Genomic DNA, 18,208 nt, shown 5'->3' on the forward strand with positions numbered 1-18,208 from the left:
ATTCTTAAAATTGTGGTGGTGTGGAGGATCATAGACCCGTTTGCACATCTGCTAAAGCTATGGTTTTCTTTTCAGAGAAATCCTGGAACTCACAATATGGGGGCCTTCATTGACAACCCCTCTGCCCTACACCAAGGCTCTCTGGTGATTTCCTGGTTGAGAACTCTTATTCTCATGGAACGTACAATGATGAGTTAATGTGTGACTTTTAAAAAATGGACTTGAGATACATGCAGTAGAGTAGTCCATACAAGAAAGTACCTAATATGGTAGGTGATCTTGCCTTAAGACCTGCTCTGAAAGAATACGAAACGGGCACATTCCTTTTTCTATAATTTAAGACGTCTGGAATAGAGTACAGCACTAAGTATTGCTAGAGCCCAGAGTGGAAAATCTTAAGCATTAAGTTTATTTAGTCAAAGGAAGAAAACTGGAATGGTGGCTACCTATTGTGGATGTGATTTTATAAACTTTTTTATTTGGAAGATTAAGTACTCTAATGGGTTTATTATGGTAGACATATAGGTGAAATTAACAGGTAATATAAATGGTAGATCCAGTTGTTTGATTTGAAAAGATGATAAAACTAATTGTGGAATAATTTGACAGTTACTTAAGAAGGTGATAAATTGTAAGTTTTCATTAAGTTGGAATGCGAATACAATCCGAGATGCCCTGCCATCCCATCTCATGTTTTACAATAAAGTAAAAACTAAAGCAAAATCAATTCTTTCTTAAATAATGTCTATTACATCTTAGCCATTTTGGTTGCCACCTAATTGAGAATTTAGAGGTAGCATTTAGGATCTGGTTTTCTTTTCTTGATTTCCCAGTCCTGGGTTGTGACTGCCCTATTGATGGAACTGTCTTTCTAATCATAGTGAAGGAATTGAAACATATGTACAGTCAGTCCTCATTATTCGCAGATTTTGTATTTGCCAATTTGCCTACTCGCTAAAATTTATTTGTGACTCTCAAATCAGTACAATGCTTTGGATGTCATTCTTGAGCGGACACAGAGTGGCAAAAAAATTGAGTCATTCGAGGTACATGTTCCCAGCTAGGTCAAATAAGGCAACACTGTGCCTTCTTGTTTCAGCTTTCATACTATATAACCAAGTGTCCTTTACTTGGTCTATTTAGTGCCATGTTTTTTCTCATTTTTATGCTTTTTGTTGGTGATTTCGCTATTTAAAATGGCCTCCAAGTGTTGTCATACTGAAGTGCTGTCTAGGGGTGCCTGGGTGGCTCAGTCGGTTAAGCGTCTGACTTTTGCTCAGGTCATGATCTCGCAGTTCACGAGGTCGAGCCCCATGTCAGGCTCTCTGCAGTTAGCAGGAGCCTGTTTCAGATCCTCTTGTCTCCCTCTCTCTCTGCCCCTCCCCATCTTGTATGCTCAGGCTCTCTCCCTCTCTCCCTCTCTCTTTCCCTCTCCCTCCCTCCCTCCCTCACCTCTCTCAAAACTAAATAGATATTTAAAAACAAGTCAGTCAATCAATGAAGTGCTGGCTGGTTTTCCCAAGCACAAGAATGCTGTGATGTTCCTTAAGGGGAAAATACCTACATTAAATAAACTTCGTTCAGGCATGAATTATGGTGCTTTGGCCATGAGTTTACTGTTAATGAATCAGCAATATATTTTATTGAGTTGACAAAAACGTGACAAGAGGCTTGCGGGAACATGACCCTTTTTTTTTTCTCTTGGAGCAATGGTTTATGTTCACTAAGTCAGTTTTTGTGGTAACTTTGTAGAATATAACAAGAATTGACTTTCTGTAATATGCAATCAAGGAAGCAGAGGAAGAAATGGGTATGCTAGTTGTATTGTAGCAAAAAGAGGAAAGGGAGTTTGAAATATTGGAACAAGTTGACTCTTGCCATGTGTATCATTATGTACTGATACATACATTTTTCTCATAATGGGATGAAGGAATTCAGCCCTCTTTCCCCATCTTACTCTAAGAAGTTGTCACTTTCTGAAAGTAACAAATAAAGGAATGCCGTAACTCCCTTTTCCAGTAGGTGAATCTGCTTTCATGAGCATGCTTTTCCTTGTTTACTCTGATTCCTCTTGATTTCTAAATATATACTTAACATCTTTTTTCATATAGATAGTGTACCTAATTTCCTATTGCTCTCCCATTTTCAGACTTCTTGAATTGCTGTTACAATGTATGTAAGTTTATTTAAGAATATTTCTCCCAGATCTCAAAATAATTTCTGATAGGGTTGGAGGTAGCTGGGATCTTGGAAAATACTCATGAATAAAGAAAACTGATATATTATGAACAGAGTTGAATCAGTCACCTGACTTCAGGCTGGTAAATATTCCTCTCATTTCTTTCTCTAGGCAGAGTTGTTAGTAAATAGCAAGTCCTAGTTCAGAAAATTTCATCTGTGGTCTTTGCTCTTACTTCCCCAGCAGTTTGTCATAGTCTGGAGTGTTTCCAGAGCCTGAGGTCAGGGGAGGTGGGTACTGGATGCACACAGAGGACACACATGCTGTTAAGATCCCTTGACAACTTCCTGTTGGATGCTTCTCTGTCCTCTGCCGCTGAGGGACTGGCAGAGCTCTGTCCTGGACACTGCAGAGTTCAGGAAATCTTTGTCTTTTCAGATGGAGAGCATAATCTATTTGTGTGTGTTACCCTTCCTCATTTCTGGAAGTCTGTCTTCTTGTTTGTTTGTTTGTTTCAGGTGGGCCTTGTTTTTGTCTCTCTCCCAGATTCACTTTTTTTTCTGGGTATGACTCAGCCCAAGAGTTAGGAAAGAAGTCCTGGATCTGTTTATATTATACCATGATGATACTGGAGCTCAGAAGTATGTTAGGAGATGGAATCTCTGTAAGAGAAAACCTGAACAGTCCTATCTTGGCCAGATGACATAGGTGGGAAGAGGAGGCTCACTTAAGTTAAAGGCAAAATCCTTGATTGCCACCTTCACAGATAACCCAGGAGAGGATGGAGAGCAAACCTTTCTAGGTACATTTAAGGTGCTCTAGGTACATTTAACCTTTCTAGGTGCTCAAGAGCTAAAGACCAAACCCTACCCCCTCTCAGAAGAGGTACAGCTAGTTCTAGACTATATTGGGGAAATTGTAGTTTCTGAGGAAAAGTGGGAAAATGAGGGCCCACATAAACCTTAGTAATTTCTCTGTTGTGCATGTATGCTTCATTCATTCCGTGTGTCTTCATAGGTTTCTCCTCTGAGGATCCCAAGAATCCCCCCGCCTTTTTTTTTTTTGAGACTCAACCTGTTAAATTGCTTCAATACCAGAGTAAGCCCTGAAAGCAGTAGAAACTCAGATCCTAGAAAAAAAACTAAAGCATGTAGTTTGTTTTACTCCTGGGATGATAAGTGAAGTTACGACAGAATGCAGAATTTTAAATTTCAAGTATGACCTGTGAATCCGCGCAAGAATTTGGGTATCTGTATTAAAGCTAAATATGCAAATGTGATATAAAACATGAGACCATAGTTATAACAGATCATTACCAACACTTGTCTGTTTTTGTGAGCTGATTCTACCAGAACACAGATTGTCTGGAAATGCTGCGAATCTATAGAAAATGTTCTGAATGAACCTATGGATATATATAAAGTTGTAATAACTGATATTTTCTAATTATTTTTATTATCTTTTCTTTTTATATATTCTGTATTTTATGAAATCAGTATTTAGCTTTGGGACATTTGAATTTGTGCAGTATTAAAACCATAGATATTTCTGAAATTTTGGACCTCTGTGTTTAAACAAGTAAAATAAGTATATTCATATATATTTTTAATATATTCATATATATAATATGTATGAATTTTCATTCATGAACATTTCAGGCAAAACCTAAAGACTTTGGGGGTACCTGGGTGGCTCAGTCGGTTGAACATCTGACTTCGGCTCAGGTCATGATCTCACGGTTTGTGAATTCGAGCCCCGTGTGGGGCTCTGTGCTTACAGCTCAGACTGGAGCCTGCTTTGGATTCTGTGTCTCCCTCTCTTACTCCCCTTCCCTGCTCACACTCTGTCTCTGTCTGTCTCTCTCTCTCTCTCTCCCTCTCAAAAACAAATAAACATTAAAAAAAAATTTAAAGAGAAAACCAAAGACTTTGAATTTACATGTATTCTTTGCTAATTATATGAAATACAAAGGTACAAAGGTAATTTCTCAAAATCTTTTGAAAAAATGAAAAACTGGTACTGTGGTCAAGCTAGTGCTAATTGGGGGCATTCTTTGTTTTTCATCAGGTTTTGTTTTTTCATAATGTTGATCAGATTTTTTGTTTATATAATTATTTTATTACTTAAGGTGTTTCTGTACCCATATATATACTTTTAAATTTTAATTTGAATATAATTAACATACAGTGTTCAATTGGTATCAGGCATATAGTATAGTGATTTAGCAGTTTTGTACATTTTTTAGTACTCCACATGACAAATGTATTCTGAATTGAATTGGGGAAAAACCTTTAAACCTGTAAACCTTGGTATGATGATACATTAAGTTGGTATAAGTATCTTATATATTTCAAGATTTATGGTATCGTAGCTTGCAAAAAGCAAAATAAGTTTTAAAAGCTTGACAAATCAGAGTAGTACTTAGCAAATGTTTAAAATAATGACAGTATATAAAAGTACATTAGTTTTAATATTACTAAAATTAAATGATGGGTAAAGAATTAGCTTATTCAGCCAGAGAGTGTGCCTAGGAATTATGTACTTGTAATTATGTATTCAGTCCTTAGAGAATGTAAGTAGATCATATAATTGTGAAATTAGATTGTTGTGCAGAATTCTGGAGACTGGGGTTTTGAGTATTTTACATCATCTCAAAGTACAGTAGACTTTTCTCTGTTCTGGCAGGTGACAGCCACAAAAGAAAGCCACCTCGTAAGAGCTTTGAACTATCAGTGGCTGCAATGCCGACAAAGCAAACTGAAATAAATGAACCAGACGTCATCAGATAAGGACAGACATTGTCACGGAGAGGAATGGTGACTCTTGAACAAAAACAAAAGGAATGATGAAAAAATCTTTATTCAGTAATTGTGTTGCTCTAATGTTGCATTGTTATTTTGGAACTCTTATTGTTAGGTAAAATATATAACGTCTGTTGGGTATCTTAAGTTTTCTTTGGATGCTGTAACACATTCCTTTATGGCACTTCGGCAACTAAGAGGAAGATGTTATTGACTATATTTGTTGGAGATTTATTTTAAAAATTTGTAAGTGAAGTATAGTTGATGTACAGTATCATATTAGTTTCATGATATTGCAGCACAGTGGAGATACATAAGATAAATTCTTTTCAAGTTTTTCTTTTAAGATAGCTTCAGGGATCACCCCTGAGAAAGAAAGTGGTCCCACAAAGAGGGTCCTGCCTCCCTGCGGTTCACCACCACCATACTCAGAAAGCCTAGCCTTCATACCTGTTTGACTTAAGACCTTCCACAATCTCAGTTAGGAACTATACATAAAAGCATTTTGGTCCTGGTTGATTTCCATCCGTAGGAACATTAGACCCGGCCAATACCACAAGGGGAAAAAAGTTACCAGCTTGGCAATGGCAGCAAAATTCCCACGAATCCGCTAAACCAAGAAAGTGCTTTCATACAGAGGCCTTGCCTAGTTCTTAGAGCCATAACCTTATGCTCTTCTGTAACTTGAACGTGAGGGAGATCCTGATACAATTGCCCCAAAGGAATTGCAGAGAGAACCCTGGCCCCTTGCGTTCGATCACAGACTGCCTTCTTGAATGCCCTGTGTTTTGGTAAGTTTTACAAAGTCTTACCTTTAATTACCTAGTCCTATACCGCTGGTTTTGTTTAATAAAATGAGGACTTCTGGGTGTTGGGGAACAAAAGCGCTGATGGAAAGACCTGAAATAAAACTAAAAGTACTCCTAGAAAACATCACTTCTACTGAGGTATTCAGTCTAAGGTAACAAGACATTTCTATCCTTGAAAGTCTCTGCTAGACTCCAGAGGGCCAAGAATTTCATGAAAAAAGAGGCCTCTGGGGAAAGTGCCCAGTTTCTATCTTTTCCATTTCTAGGAAATATCACAAGCACACTTCTCTCCCTTTGCATCCCTGATAAGGCAGTTTACATTTGTTTTGCCTTGGTTAGGAAAACAGCACTGTATTTAATTTAGCTTTGATTTTTGTCTTCTGGCTAAATTGTAGCTCTCCAGGGAAATTTAAAAATGCATTATGAAATACACCTAACTCTATTCCTTTCATTGCAGCTGCATTTCTGCATGTTCCAACCGTAGTACAAATAATTTGAGGAATTTCTTCTAATTACAACCTCAAGCCTCCTGGATCTTCTGTGAGTGATGGCTGCTTCTGAGGGTAAGGAGTATTAAAAATGTAAATTCTTTATCTATGAGAGAGCTAACAGCTTCATATTCCATGCTATTTAAAATTTATCCTATATGTTGCTACAGGTAGGAACCCTCATAAAGTTTTATTGTAGAAGCTTCTGTTGTGCTTGACTTTCCTAATAAAACGTCTCTGGCTATATCCAGCCTGATCACCAGCCCTTTCTGTCATGTATTCTCCAGAATTTTTCTTCTCATCTAGGCTTCCTTTTTCTTAACTAAGTCTTCCACTGTGCCTCTACTCTCCCAAACCTTTCCTCTGTTCTTACGTCCATTATACAGTAAACAAAATTCTCCTTGCAACTCAGGATGATGGAAGGTGAAAGACCTTTAATTTTTATCAGTAGATCATTATTTCCCTACTCATATGTAAGAAAACCTTTCTGTATACACGCCAACTGGATCTACCACTACCTACGCTTGTTTCTGGCATCTGTTGGCCGTCTGGTCACCCCTGTCACTTACTGGCTTCCTCTCTATCTTCAGGGCTGCCATCACAGTGGATGACTTCAGTAGCTAAGTGGATGTCTTGTTAGGTTAGGCAGTTTGTTAGGTTCCTAACAGGATACCTGGAGGTCACTAACGAAGAAGTTATGGCCAGCTATGGGGAAGGTCAGAGGCCTGTCCTGGCAGCACTCCACAAGAAGCAGGATCAAACCAGACAGGCCCAAGTTGGCAGATGCCAAGAAAGGAGACCCTTGGCCAAATCAGGAAGAAAAAGCTCAGAAACCCTGCTTCCCCACCACTACCCAAGTAATAAATATTCTGCCACCTACTTCACTGTCAATAAAAGATAGAAACCCGACCGCCCGCGTACACAGCTCCCTCACTGGCCAGCTTAACCTCCCCTTCTCTCTCTCTGTCTTTCCCTCTTTCCTTCTTTCTCTGTGTCCCTCTCTTCCCCCTTTTCCCTCCCTTCAGCTCGCCTGTCTCCTATCTCAAAAGCGTACTTTTCGCTTTAATAAACTTTGCTGCTTGTGTTACTCATCTGCTATGCTGTGTGTCTGTCCTCAAATTCATTCTTGTGACAAGACCAAGAACCTTTGGCAACTCCTTTGGGTCTGGCTGGGTCGAGGCTCCAGGATCCAGGGACTCCCCAGTTCACCTGGCAACAGTCTCATCTGACAACTTTGTCACCCGGTCGTTTCACCTGCTACCTGAGATATGTTAGTAATTCCTTTCCAGTCTTCAGGACTAAGTATTTCACCAGGTGATGACAATGTGTACCCTGCAGGCCATAGATTATTGGATCTGGGTTGTTCATGTAGCCCAAGCAGGACCATCATATCTCTAGGAAATTTAATCTAAGAGCTATGAAGACACCAAGTCAATTGGGTAATTGGTTCATGCTAGACCAGCCATCACACCAGCCCAAACCCACAGGCATGCTACAGCTAAGACTTTGCATAGAAGACAAGGGTAGCAGAGAAAGCTTACGCAAGAAGAGAAGAGACAAAATAACGCCATCTTGCAAAAGAAGCTGAGACTGAGAGATCCCAGTCTCTACCCCCATAAGAGATAGAGTGGGTGGCCAAAATTCCAAAATTTGAAATTGCAGCCACGTATTACTTTCCTATTGCTGCTCTAGCAAATGACCATAAACTTAGTGACTTAAAACCACACAAACATTATCTTACAAGTTCTAGAGGTCAGATGTCTGATATTGGTTCCACAGAGGTGTGTTCCTTATAGAAACTGTCAGCGAGAATCTGGTTTCTTATGTTTTCCAGCTTTTAAAGGTTCCAGCTTATGACCTGCCTCACTCTTTCAATTGTTGGATCCCCTTTCACTCTCACCCTCCTGACCCCCTCTTATAAGGACCCTTGGGATTATTATATTTGGCCACCCTGATAATCCAGGATAATCTTCCCGTCTCAAGGGGCGCCTGGGTGGCTCAGTCTGTTAAGCATCTGACTCTTGATCTCGGCTCAGGTTATGACCTCACAGTCGGTGAGTTTGAGCCCCACATTGGGCTCAGTGCTGACAGCATGGAGCCTGCTTGGGATTCTCTCTCCCCCTCTTTCTCTGCCCCTTCCCTGTGTGCACTCTTTCTCTCAAAATAAATAAAATCTTCCCATCTCAGGGTGCCTGGGTGGCTCAGTTAGTTGGGCATCCAACTCTTGATTTTGGCTCAGATCATGATTTTGCGGTTTCTGAGTTTGAGCCACATTGGGCTCTGCCTTGGCAGTGCAGAGCCTGCTTGGGATTTTCTTTCTGCCCCTCCCCTGTTCTCACTCACATGTGCGCACGCACGCTCTCTCTCTTAAAATAAATAGATAAAAAAAAAAAAAAAAGTGTTCCCATCTCAAAATGCTTAACTTAGTCACATTTTTGATCTCGTTCCTCAGGTCCAAGCACATCTTGATTAAGATCTGTGGAGGTGAACATGCATCTTTATCTTCCATGCCACAGTGGTAGATAGTCCTGCACTCTCTACGTGCAAGGAGTCATTCTGTCTCCATCTGCTCCCTTTGTCTTCCTATCTGTAGCCCCCTGTTTGCTTACAAGGGTGGTGGTAGGGAGAGCAGGGCAGCTTTTTTTACTCTTAATTAGAGTAATCCCTCCAATTTTTGTGTTAGCTGATGTCAGTGCCTTAGGCGGGATGTGTTCTCTTCCATCCTCCCTTGGGCAGGAGGTTATTAAAATGCCTTTCCAAGAAAATCCTGACCTTGGCTTCTGATGCCGTCCATCTCAGGGAGACTGCCCATTCTACCACTACATAAATGAGCTTACAGTGGTCAGTTGTTTTTTATGTCTGAAGTGCACAAATGCCATTTTGGGCTTTTACCTGTCTTGCCATACCTGGTGCCACACCAGAGTGACAGATGTCTTCTATATCTCAGTGATGTGCTGAGGGATCAGACGTTCATTTCCCCCACCCCACCCCCAGCTTAATATCGCTGACACCTTGTCACTGATCCTAACATTGTTTAATGGAAGCAGGGCACACACTCAAAGATCAAAAATGACGAGGCAGTCATGCAGCTGGTAATTCCTTGTGGCCTTGTAGGCATGGCAACCCACACATTGACTCTATTGTTATTTTTGTTCTGTATGCAGAGTTGCTGACATCGTTAGTGAAGTTTTGTTAAAATCCTTGGGTTCCCCTGAGGATAAAAGGGAATAGACACACACACACACAAAGTCCTTCTAAATGGGACATTTCATATGGCCACTTTTCACCTTTCAATTTTTCCTTTGATCACATAGAATAAAGCAAAAATATTTTTCCCTATTTTTCTCTACCAGAAAGTTGGCATAAAATGATCCATCAGCAAAATTGTGTATGCAGATTTTATTCTCGGATTTTCTGAAAAAGGTCCCTGGATACAAATTCTATGGGTTTGGTAGTTAAAATCAGGTTACCACTGTGGTGGGTAGTATGTTCAAACGAATGTATTGGCCACAGGAGTCCCGTTTCAGTCAAAATGGTCAGTTCTCTTTGGCCTGAAGAGGAATTCCTATATGAGCTCTCAGAGTTCATTTGTTCCCCACTTACACACAGAATGCTTACCTGCAGACTTCTTCCCCCAGTAGGACCAGGAGGGAGTGACTCCACTCTTCTTCCAGTGCCCATGGCCAACAGCGGTCATCAGGAAAGAAAAGACAAAGTGGTTACCTAGTGAAAAGTAACCTCAAGTGAAAATAGAGAAATTCAAAATCTGAATTCTTGAAGGAAAAAAAAAAAAACCCACCTGTAACTCCCAGGAGTAATATCTCTAGTTCTCTAAAGTAAATGGGACAGGGCCAGGGTTTCAGCTGAAGTCTTCTAAGGGACAGATACAATTTCTTCCAGATTTAGTGTTTTTGTTCCACCTCAAGTAGGGTTAGCTCTTTTTTTCTGAGCTAGACCTTTATTTTATTTCAATTTTCGTTACTTGCCGTAAGACTGCTATTGACTGTTTTATAGGGTTATTCTTTTAGTCCCAGGTATATTCAGATATTACATGCATACTGCCCTTTGTCTGAGGCAAGGGTCTTCAAACAGGTCTAAAATGGAGTCAGTTCAGTTTGTCTGAGGGGTCAGATCTCAGGCCTGCCACCATCAGTCAATCCTTTGCCCACTTCTGGAAGAAGGTGTTCTTTCTTGCTTTCAAGAAAAAATAATGGGCCTGGGGAGGTATTAAATGAAAATTTTCTTCTCTCATTCAGTACACTGAAGAGAAAAGGTTTTCCTCCTCTCTTTCTGTTGTAGACAGTAACCATCCAGAGTACCATCAGCATAAATCTTGATCCGAAAATGCTGGGCCTGAGAAGAACGTTCTAACTTGGGGGCCGGGGGAGGGGTATAAACTTTTTCTTGAGGTTTAGCAAGAAGGGGCACTTGACAATTAGGTAGTTTGGAGAACTAGGCAAGGGTGTTCTCCTGAAGGGGAGGAATAGTTTTCAGATTAGTAGCTATGGTTTGGGCAATTTGGATTTTATCAAGAAGAGTGGAGAGCAGTGAGGGGCTAAGGTCATTGTGTAGGAGAGAATAGATAAGAATGGTTGCAGGAACTCTGGAAGCTTCTCAGTTCCTCAGGGCCTCTTCCACTATTTTTAACACATAGGAAAGCAAGAATGTTTTTGCACATAAAAAGGAGGCTATTTCATAATATTTTGTAAGCATCATATATTCACTTTCCTTGTAGCATTATGTACCTCTGGCCGAGACATAACAGATCCTCGCAGTATGTTGTGGAAGAACAAGAAACAGTATTCACAATCTACCAACTCATATAATTTACAGGAGAAGGAAGAACTGTTCTGTGGTAATAGCTGAGAGTCCCGGTGTTTCCCATAATAACAGTATGAGTCCTCTGGGAAAATAGCCATTTCTTAAATTTAGAACTGCCACCGCCACCACCACCACTGAGCACTTGGCTCAACAGTTGGGGCATTTTGAATTCCCAACAGAAAATACTGATCTATTTTAGCCAATTTTTCCCATGCCATATTCCATATGTATCTTAATTTTGCAGGGCTCCAAAATCCAAATACTCTGGTATTAATACATCAGTAATATGGTTTTGTAAGTCAGTAATTTTCTCTAATGAAACAATTATTTTTCTAGGATACTCCTTAAAAAGTGGAGGGCCTCATATTGCTAATGTTATTTCTCTTTAACACATTTTCTATCTGATTCAGTGATGGATAACACCTAAATTCCAATTGATCATTTGCTTTTCCATTGCTTAGTTTCATTACTAGGCCTCTTTTTATTATAATGGATAGCAGCCTAATTCAATCTAACTTCTATTAGAAGGGGAATCAGGGGCGCCTGGGTGGCTCAGTCGGTTGAGCGTCTGACTTCGGCTCAGGTCATGATCTCACGGTTCGTGAGTTTGAGCCCCGTGTCGGGCTCTGTGCTGACAGCTCAGAGCTTGGAGGCTGTTTCAGATTCTCTGTCTCCCTCTCTCTCTGACCCTCCCCCATTCATGCTCTGTCTCTCTCTGTCTCAAAAATGAATAAAACATTAAAAAAAAAAAAAAGAAGGGGAATCAATTTATGTAGCTAGCTATAAGCTAGAAGACTACCTTATGTAGTCTAGGTAATGTTGGTTTTAGGCATGGGTGGTCCTGGAGCTTAAAAAATATTATCAAGACCATTTTCCTTTATCTTTCAACTTTGTTTTCCTTTGGGATGCCCTGATTCTTGTCTCAAGTGGGAGATATGGCCACTAGTAGTTCTAGGCTCATGATATTTCTTCAGTTAGTGTTTTTTATATTTCTAGAAAATGTTCCAGGAAAGACCTTGATTGGCTTATGTGATAGGTAGATTAATGGCTTCCCAAAGATATCCAGGTCCCAATTTTTAGAACCTGTGAATATGTTATCTTACATGGCAAAAGGAACTTTGAAGATGTGATTAAGTTGTGGCTCTTAAGATGGGGTGATCAGGGGTGCCTGGGTGTCTCAGTCAGTTAAGCATCCGACTTCAGCTCAGGTCATGATCTCACAGTTTGTGAGTTCAAGCCCCACATTGAGCTCTGCGCTGACAGTTCGGAGCCTGGATCCTGCTTTGGATTCTGTGTCTCCCTCTCTCTCTGCCCCTCCCCTGCTCATGCTCTGTCTCTCTCTCTTTCAAAAATAAATAAACATTAAAAAAAAAAAAAAAAAAGACGGGGTGATCATCCTGGAGTATCCAGGTGGGTCTGAAGTAGTCACAGGAGGAAGGCAGGAAGTCAGAGAAGAGAAAAGATGCTGTGCTACTGTCTTTGAAGATGGTAGAAGGGGGCCATGAATCAAGGAATGAGGTGGCCTCCAGAAGTTAGAAAAGGCAAGGAAACACACTCCTTTCTAGAGACTCCAGAAGGAGCACAGCCCTGAAGATCCATAATAGATAATAAATATATAATAAATTATTTTAAGTCACTAAATTTGTGGTAATTTCTTACAACAGTAATAGGAAACAAATACAGCTTTTAATGATTGCCCATCCCCGAACCAACTGGTCAAACCTTAGTGTAAGAGTTTAGGTGTAGTACACTGCTCAGATATGGATTATGTGCACTCCCAGAACAGGGTTGAGGTAAGTCCAACCTAAATCACATGTGTGGAGTGAAGGAATGAATCCATCCTGTTCTTAACTACTCCGCAGCATGCATATCCATATGTGTGTGTATTTATATACATTTGTATTCTCATGATCCAATTAGCAGTCTCTTTGGCCTCTTGTTGAGTGATCAAACACTGGTATGAAACTTCTCAGTATTTTTTAGTCTTGTATGAAGGCCACCAATCCGTCATGTATCAAGGCCAATGCATTTGTGGCATTTAACCCACATATCACCTTGAAGGCAGAGGCTACAAATGTTTCATAATTCTCCTCTGTTTATAGTTCTGATACATTTTATTCTTACTCCTTATTCTTACCACAACCTATAGTCCAGATTCAGCCCATCTGGGAACCATTTTGTGTTCTGACAGATACCTTTAGCTTTCTCTATCTAGTAACATACAACATAAGCTACCTTAGCTCTTGCCCTGACCATCATAGGCCATCACATTGGTTCTGATATAATCACTGCATATCTATTCTCCTGGTCAAATTCTGTGAATGTATCTTCCCTTTCTAGAAGTGATCCAGATTTCAAAAAGAAATCATCAGTCTGATAATAAGGATGTATATACCACTTTTCCTATATTGCAAAGAAGCTCAGTAACGGAATTGACCTATTGGGTTTGAAGAAGGCATGGTTCCAGTCTTCTCAGTTTATATACTCACTCACTGACTTCAGTGACCAAATCACAAAATGAAACACTATTTCTCTCTCCTTATGAAGATTCCAAACCCCAAAACCACCTTATTTTGGATCCACTTCTCTTGGTACCATTTTGCTAATAATTTTGGTTGCCAAGGTGGATTGTCTCTTAGCTCAGTTCTTTTTTATGATTTGCCTCAGGCACAACTTGACACTCACATGCCCCTGGGGACACTCCTGTGGGAAGCTGTGAACTATAACTTGGTCACTCTGCCTATTATCTTAGAGATAGAAAACTGATGATAAGGAGAAATTGTTAAAGGAAAGTTGGGCACTTGTTCCAACATGGCTTTTTTTTCCCCCACTGGAGAAATGCAGGTGTCTGCTGTTAATTGATGAGGGAAAGCATGCCCTACCTCTTTCTCAGCTGAAAAAACAAAAACAAAAACAAAAACAAAAAAACACAACAGAGTTGCAAATGAGGTTCATTCAGCTCTCAGTTCAGGTTTGCACTATAATTTAACCCACATAACATCCATTGGGAGTGAGAAGAATGGCTTTCTTTATTTTACCCATTTCATTCTCCATTCATGTAGGTGAGCTTTCACTTATAGCCTCCAATGGGGGCAGGGAGGGTGGTGGCATAAGTCCATCCCCTTCATCACAGAATCTCATCTGGACACTCTTTTTTTAAGTTTATCTTGAGAGAGAAAGCAAGAGGGAGGGGCAGAGAGAGTGAGAGAGAGAATCCCAAGTAGGCGCTGCACTGTCAGCTTGGAGCCTGACACAGGGCTCGAACCCATGAACTGTGAGATCATAACCTGAACCAAAATCAAGGGTTGGACGCTTAAACGACTGAGCCACCCAGGCATCCTGGACTCTCCTTGAGCTATTCCCACGGTCCTTGCTCCTCTTAACTACTTCTTTTTCATCCTAATCCCAACCTACTCTGTTGTGGGTGCTCCTAAAATAGGTCTCCTTTTCTGTTCCCCAAGATTTCTGTGCTGGACAGGTCCAGAAGATAGAGGAGGGTAAAAGTGCTAGTCTGGCTGGAAAGTAGAATATAAATTTTAAAAAGATCTGACACTTTATATTATAGATGTTTATTTCCTATCAACATATCCCTTTCCTTTTATATCTTATGTGAAAAGCCTGTCCTCTGCCCAGCACAGACAGCCCGCATTCTATCACCTAGGTGTAGAAGCTTTCAGCTTCCAGGAAGTAGGGATGGGTGAAAGAAAAACTCACCTCACTATGTCGAACAAAAAAGAAGGTGGCAAATGTTAGCTTGGTCAACTTCCTGACACCAATTTACAAACTTCACATCCACTATCTTTACCCCCACTTTCTCTCCTGGTACTATAAAACACATGTCTTTTTTATTATTTATTATTATGTATCATTTGTTACTCTTTTTTTGATGATCCCTCCAGCAGGGACCTCACTGCCATGCTTAACTTAATGGTTCTCCTCCATCATCCAGCATTGCTTAATCTGTATCTTTCAGTATTCCATGTTATTCTCTCTCTCCCTCCTATCTCTCTTCTCCCATTCATACTCATTTTATTTATAAGTCATTCATACTAGCTGTCTCTACTCTCTCATTCTTCATTTCCCCCCAGTTTTCATCACTTTGACCTTTTGATTTATGCTCTAGTTCACTAATTTGTTCTTCAGCTGTCTCTGTCCTTCAGGTGTGTCTACTCAGTTCATCTACTGAGTTTTATTTCAGTTACAGAATTTTAAATTATAACTATTGTTATAAATTTTTGCACCAGCCTATTTTGCTACAAGAATATGGTATCTTTTTTTATTAAAGCTTCTAAAGATATTAATTATACTTTAAAAATCACTCTCGGGGCACCTGGGTGGCTCAGTTGGTTCAGTGTCTAACTTCAGCTCAGGTCATGATCTCATGGTTCATGAGTTCGAGCCCCACGTTGGGCTCTGTGCTGACAGCTCAGAGCCTGGAGCCTGCTTCAGATTCTATGTCTCCCTCCCTCTTTGCCCCTCCCCTGCTCATGCTCTGTCTCTCTCCCAAAAATAAACATTAAAAAGAAAAAAGAAAGAAAAATCACTCTCAGTTTGTTGTATTTATTTTATTTCCTCAGGAGTTAGTTCTGCGTATTTGGATTTATGCTTATGTTTCAGGGTGTGATTTTTGCTTAACTATTTGGTGATTCTTGGTTGTGTTTTTGTCTTTGACTTAACTTTCTCTGCTAGCTTCTGTTATTGTAGCATCTTCCAGTAATTATGAGGAAAAGATACCAGGTCTTCTATGGAGAGTGCTCCTTGTAACTCTTGGGTGTAGCTAGCCATTCAGGACATAGCTTTGCTTTGTGTGAGGGCACGGCAAGAGGACAGCTGTCTGGGAACCAGGAAGTAGGTTCTCAGCAGACACCAAATCTTCTGGCATCTCATCTGATCTTGAATTTCCCAGTCACCAGAACTGTGAGAAATAAATTTCTACTGTTTATAAGCCACCTAGTCCATGTATTCTGTTATAGCAGCTGGGGCGGATTAAGACAGCATCTGAGTTGGTATAAGTCAAGATTAGAAAACTCACCACCAGCCTTCTTCAAGTACTCAGGAATCTATTTAAAACTGTCTGAGACAAAGACGTTTGAACTTTGAAACGACTGGAATTGTTGCCCAGGTTTTCAACCTTCAGTTATGCTCAGATAGCATATCAGAGACTTCTCACTAAGGATATTCATTTCTGTGTGAAATTAGAAATAATCTTATAGGGCACCTGGGTGGTTAAGCATCTGACATCAGCTCAGGTCATGATTGTGCAGTTCATGAATTTGATCCCAGTGTTGAGCTCTGTGCTGATAGCTCAGAGCCTGGGAGCCTGCTTGGGATTCTGTGTGTCCCTTTCTCTCTGTCCCTCCTCTGCTCACACTCTATCAAAAATAAATAAACATTAAAAAAAAAAAAGGAAGAATCTTAAGTTTCCAAAAAAGACAGTTGACTCAATTTTTTCCTGTCTTTATAATGCAATACAGTGGAAATGAATGAGGCTGATAGAGAAGATAATGTCATTGAAATATTCATGACAAAATTAATGAGAGAAAATCACATTATAAAACAATATGTGCAGAGATTCTTTAAAAGGAAAAGCTAGGGGCACCTGGGTGGCTCAGTCGGTTAAATGTCTGACTCTTGATTTCATCTCAGATCAAGATCTCATGGTTTGTGAGATTGAGCCCTGTGTCGGGCTCTGTGCTGACAGTGCAGAGCCTACTTGGGATTCTCTCTTCTTCTCTCTCTGTCCCTCCCATGCCTATGCTCACACTGTCTTATTTAAGTAAATAAACTTGAAAAAAAAATGAAAAGTTAAATGCTTATAGAAAGGATAAACCATAAAATATAAAGTGATATTTTCAAGATGTTAAGATTTGGGGGATTTATATAGCCTTTTCTGTGAAGCTAAAATTTATATAGTGAAATGTATTACTTTTGTCATCATAAAAAGTGTTGTTATACACACATTTTCAGAAATCTATTTGGATAAATCAAAAACCTATATAATTGTTCTGGATCATTAAATAACATCCTAATTCTTTCATGCACAATTGTAGTTTTAATGAGTTGCTATAATAATTTAGGTGATTAATTAAAGATTGAGCTAAAATTATACCACTTAGGAGACTCATGATCAACTTATGGTAAAAACAAGAAAACAATGTCTAATGTTGAGCCTTTTATTCTTTAAATTTTCGTTTTTGTATCTTATAGCAATAGCAAGATAGCAATTGCAGCAGTGGGTAGGTGGGCACAGTTCTGAGAAAAATATTGCAGAAGTGGTTCTTCATTGCCAGCGGAAGCTCATTGCTCACCCTGCAGGCTGTGTCTTAGGCAGTAGCCCAACACTGCCCACTAGTGGTTTGTAGAAACAAAGCATCAATGCCAATAAAGGGCAGGTGTTTTGCGTAAGCTTTCTTATACCTAGGACTTTTAAATTAGAATGAAAAGTTGTTTATGCTTATAGAGTTTTGCAATTCATAATAAACAGCCTCCTTATTTTATAGATGAGAAAACTGAGAAGTTAAATGAATAGCCTTAGATCCCACAGCTACATCGTAATAAAGATGGAAGTGGAATCTGGGACTCCATTGTCCCTAGACAACATAATTTTTGCCAATCTGAGCTACCTTAGCTTTAAATTAGTTGGCTGATCTCTTAGAAGTCCAAGGTATTTGTCAAACATAGTCCTGAGTTGTAGACTCAATTATGCACAGGAAGCTCATGGCTCCTCGTTATTTTCAGCCATCCCTTAACTTTGCCTGGTGATTTGTGATACTTTGGATATAGATAGACCTTTGAATTTTGGGGACCTATTTATTTATTCAAGTTAATGTTACATAGATGAGATGTGCAGATGGTTAATTTAAAACATCACCCAGATATTTGGTTATTGCTGGTGAGATAAAGCCAGCACAGGAAGGCTAAACTTTCTGGAAACGCGCTCCTTGTCCCTGATAGCAATGGTAACTGGCAGAGTCTAATAACATTTATTGCAGACATATTTTCATTGTTAAAAGGGCATGTTGTTTGTTGAGCTAAGGCTTGTGTGGAATTATTATGGTTTCAGTTTCTTGATCTCCTTGACACCCACAAGTAGAATTGTGGCCTTTATGT

At 39.8% G+C, this 18,208-nt stretch overlaps 1 protein-coding gene across 2 annotated transcripts in view; it reads left to right on the top strand.

The window, feature by feature from the left end:
- LOC115512567 (cytochrome c oxidase assembly protein COX18, mitochondrial) overlaps positions 1-18,208 on the top strand; it is a 75,606-nt gene that overhangs the window by 10,889 nt on the left and 46,509 nt on the right. For both annotated transcript variants that reach the window (XR_004343547.1, XR_003968424.1), the window contains exons 6-7: positions 4,865-5,771; positions 6,247-6,352. The gene's annotated coding sequence lies outside the window, so the exon portion shown is untranslated. The remainder of the gene's footprint in view (positions 1-4,864; positions 5,772-6,246; positions 6,353-18,208) is intronic.

Source organism: Lynx canadensis, chromosome B1 (genome assembly GCF_007474595.2).
Source record: "Lynx canadensis isolate LIC74 chromosome B1, mLynCan4.pri.v2, whole genome shotgun sequence".
Taxonomy (NCBI): domain Eukaryota; kingdom Metazoa; phylum Chordata; class Mammalia; order Carnivora; family Felidae; genus Lynx; species Lynx canadensis.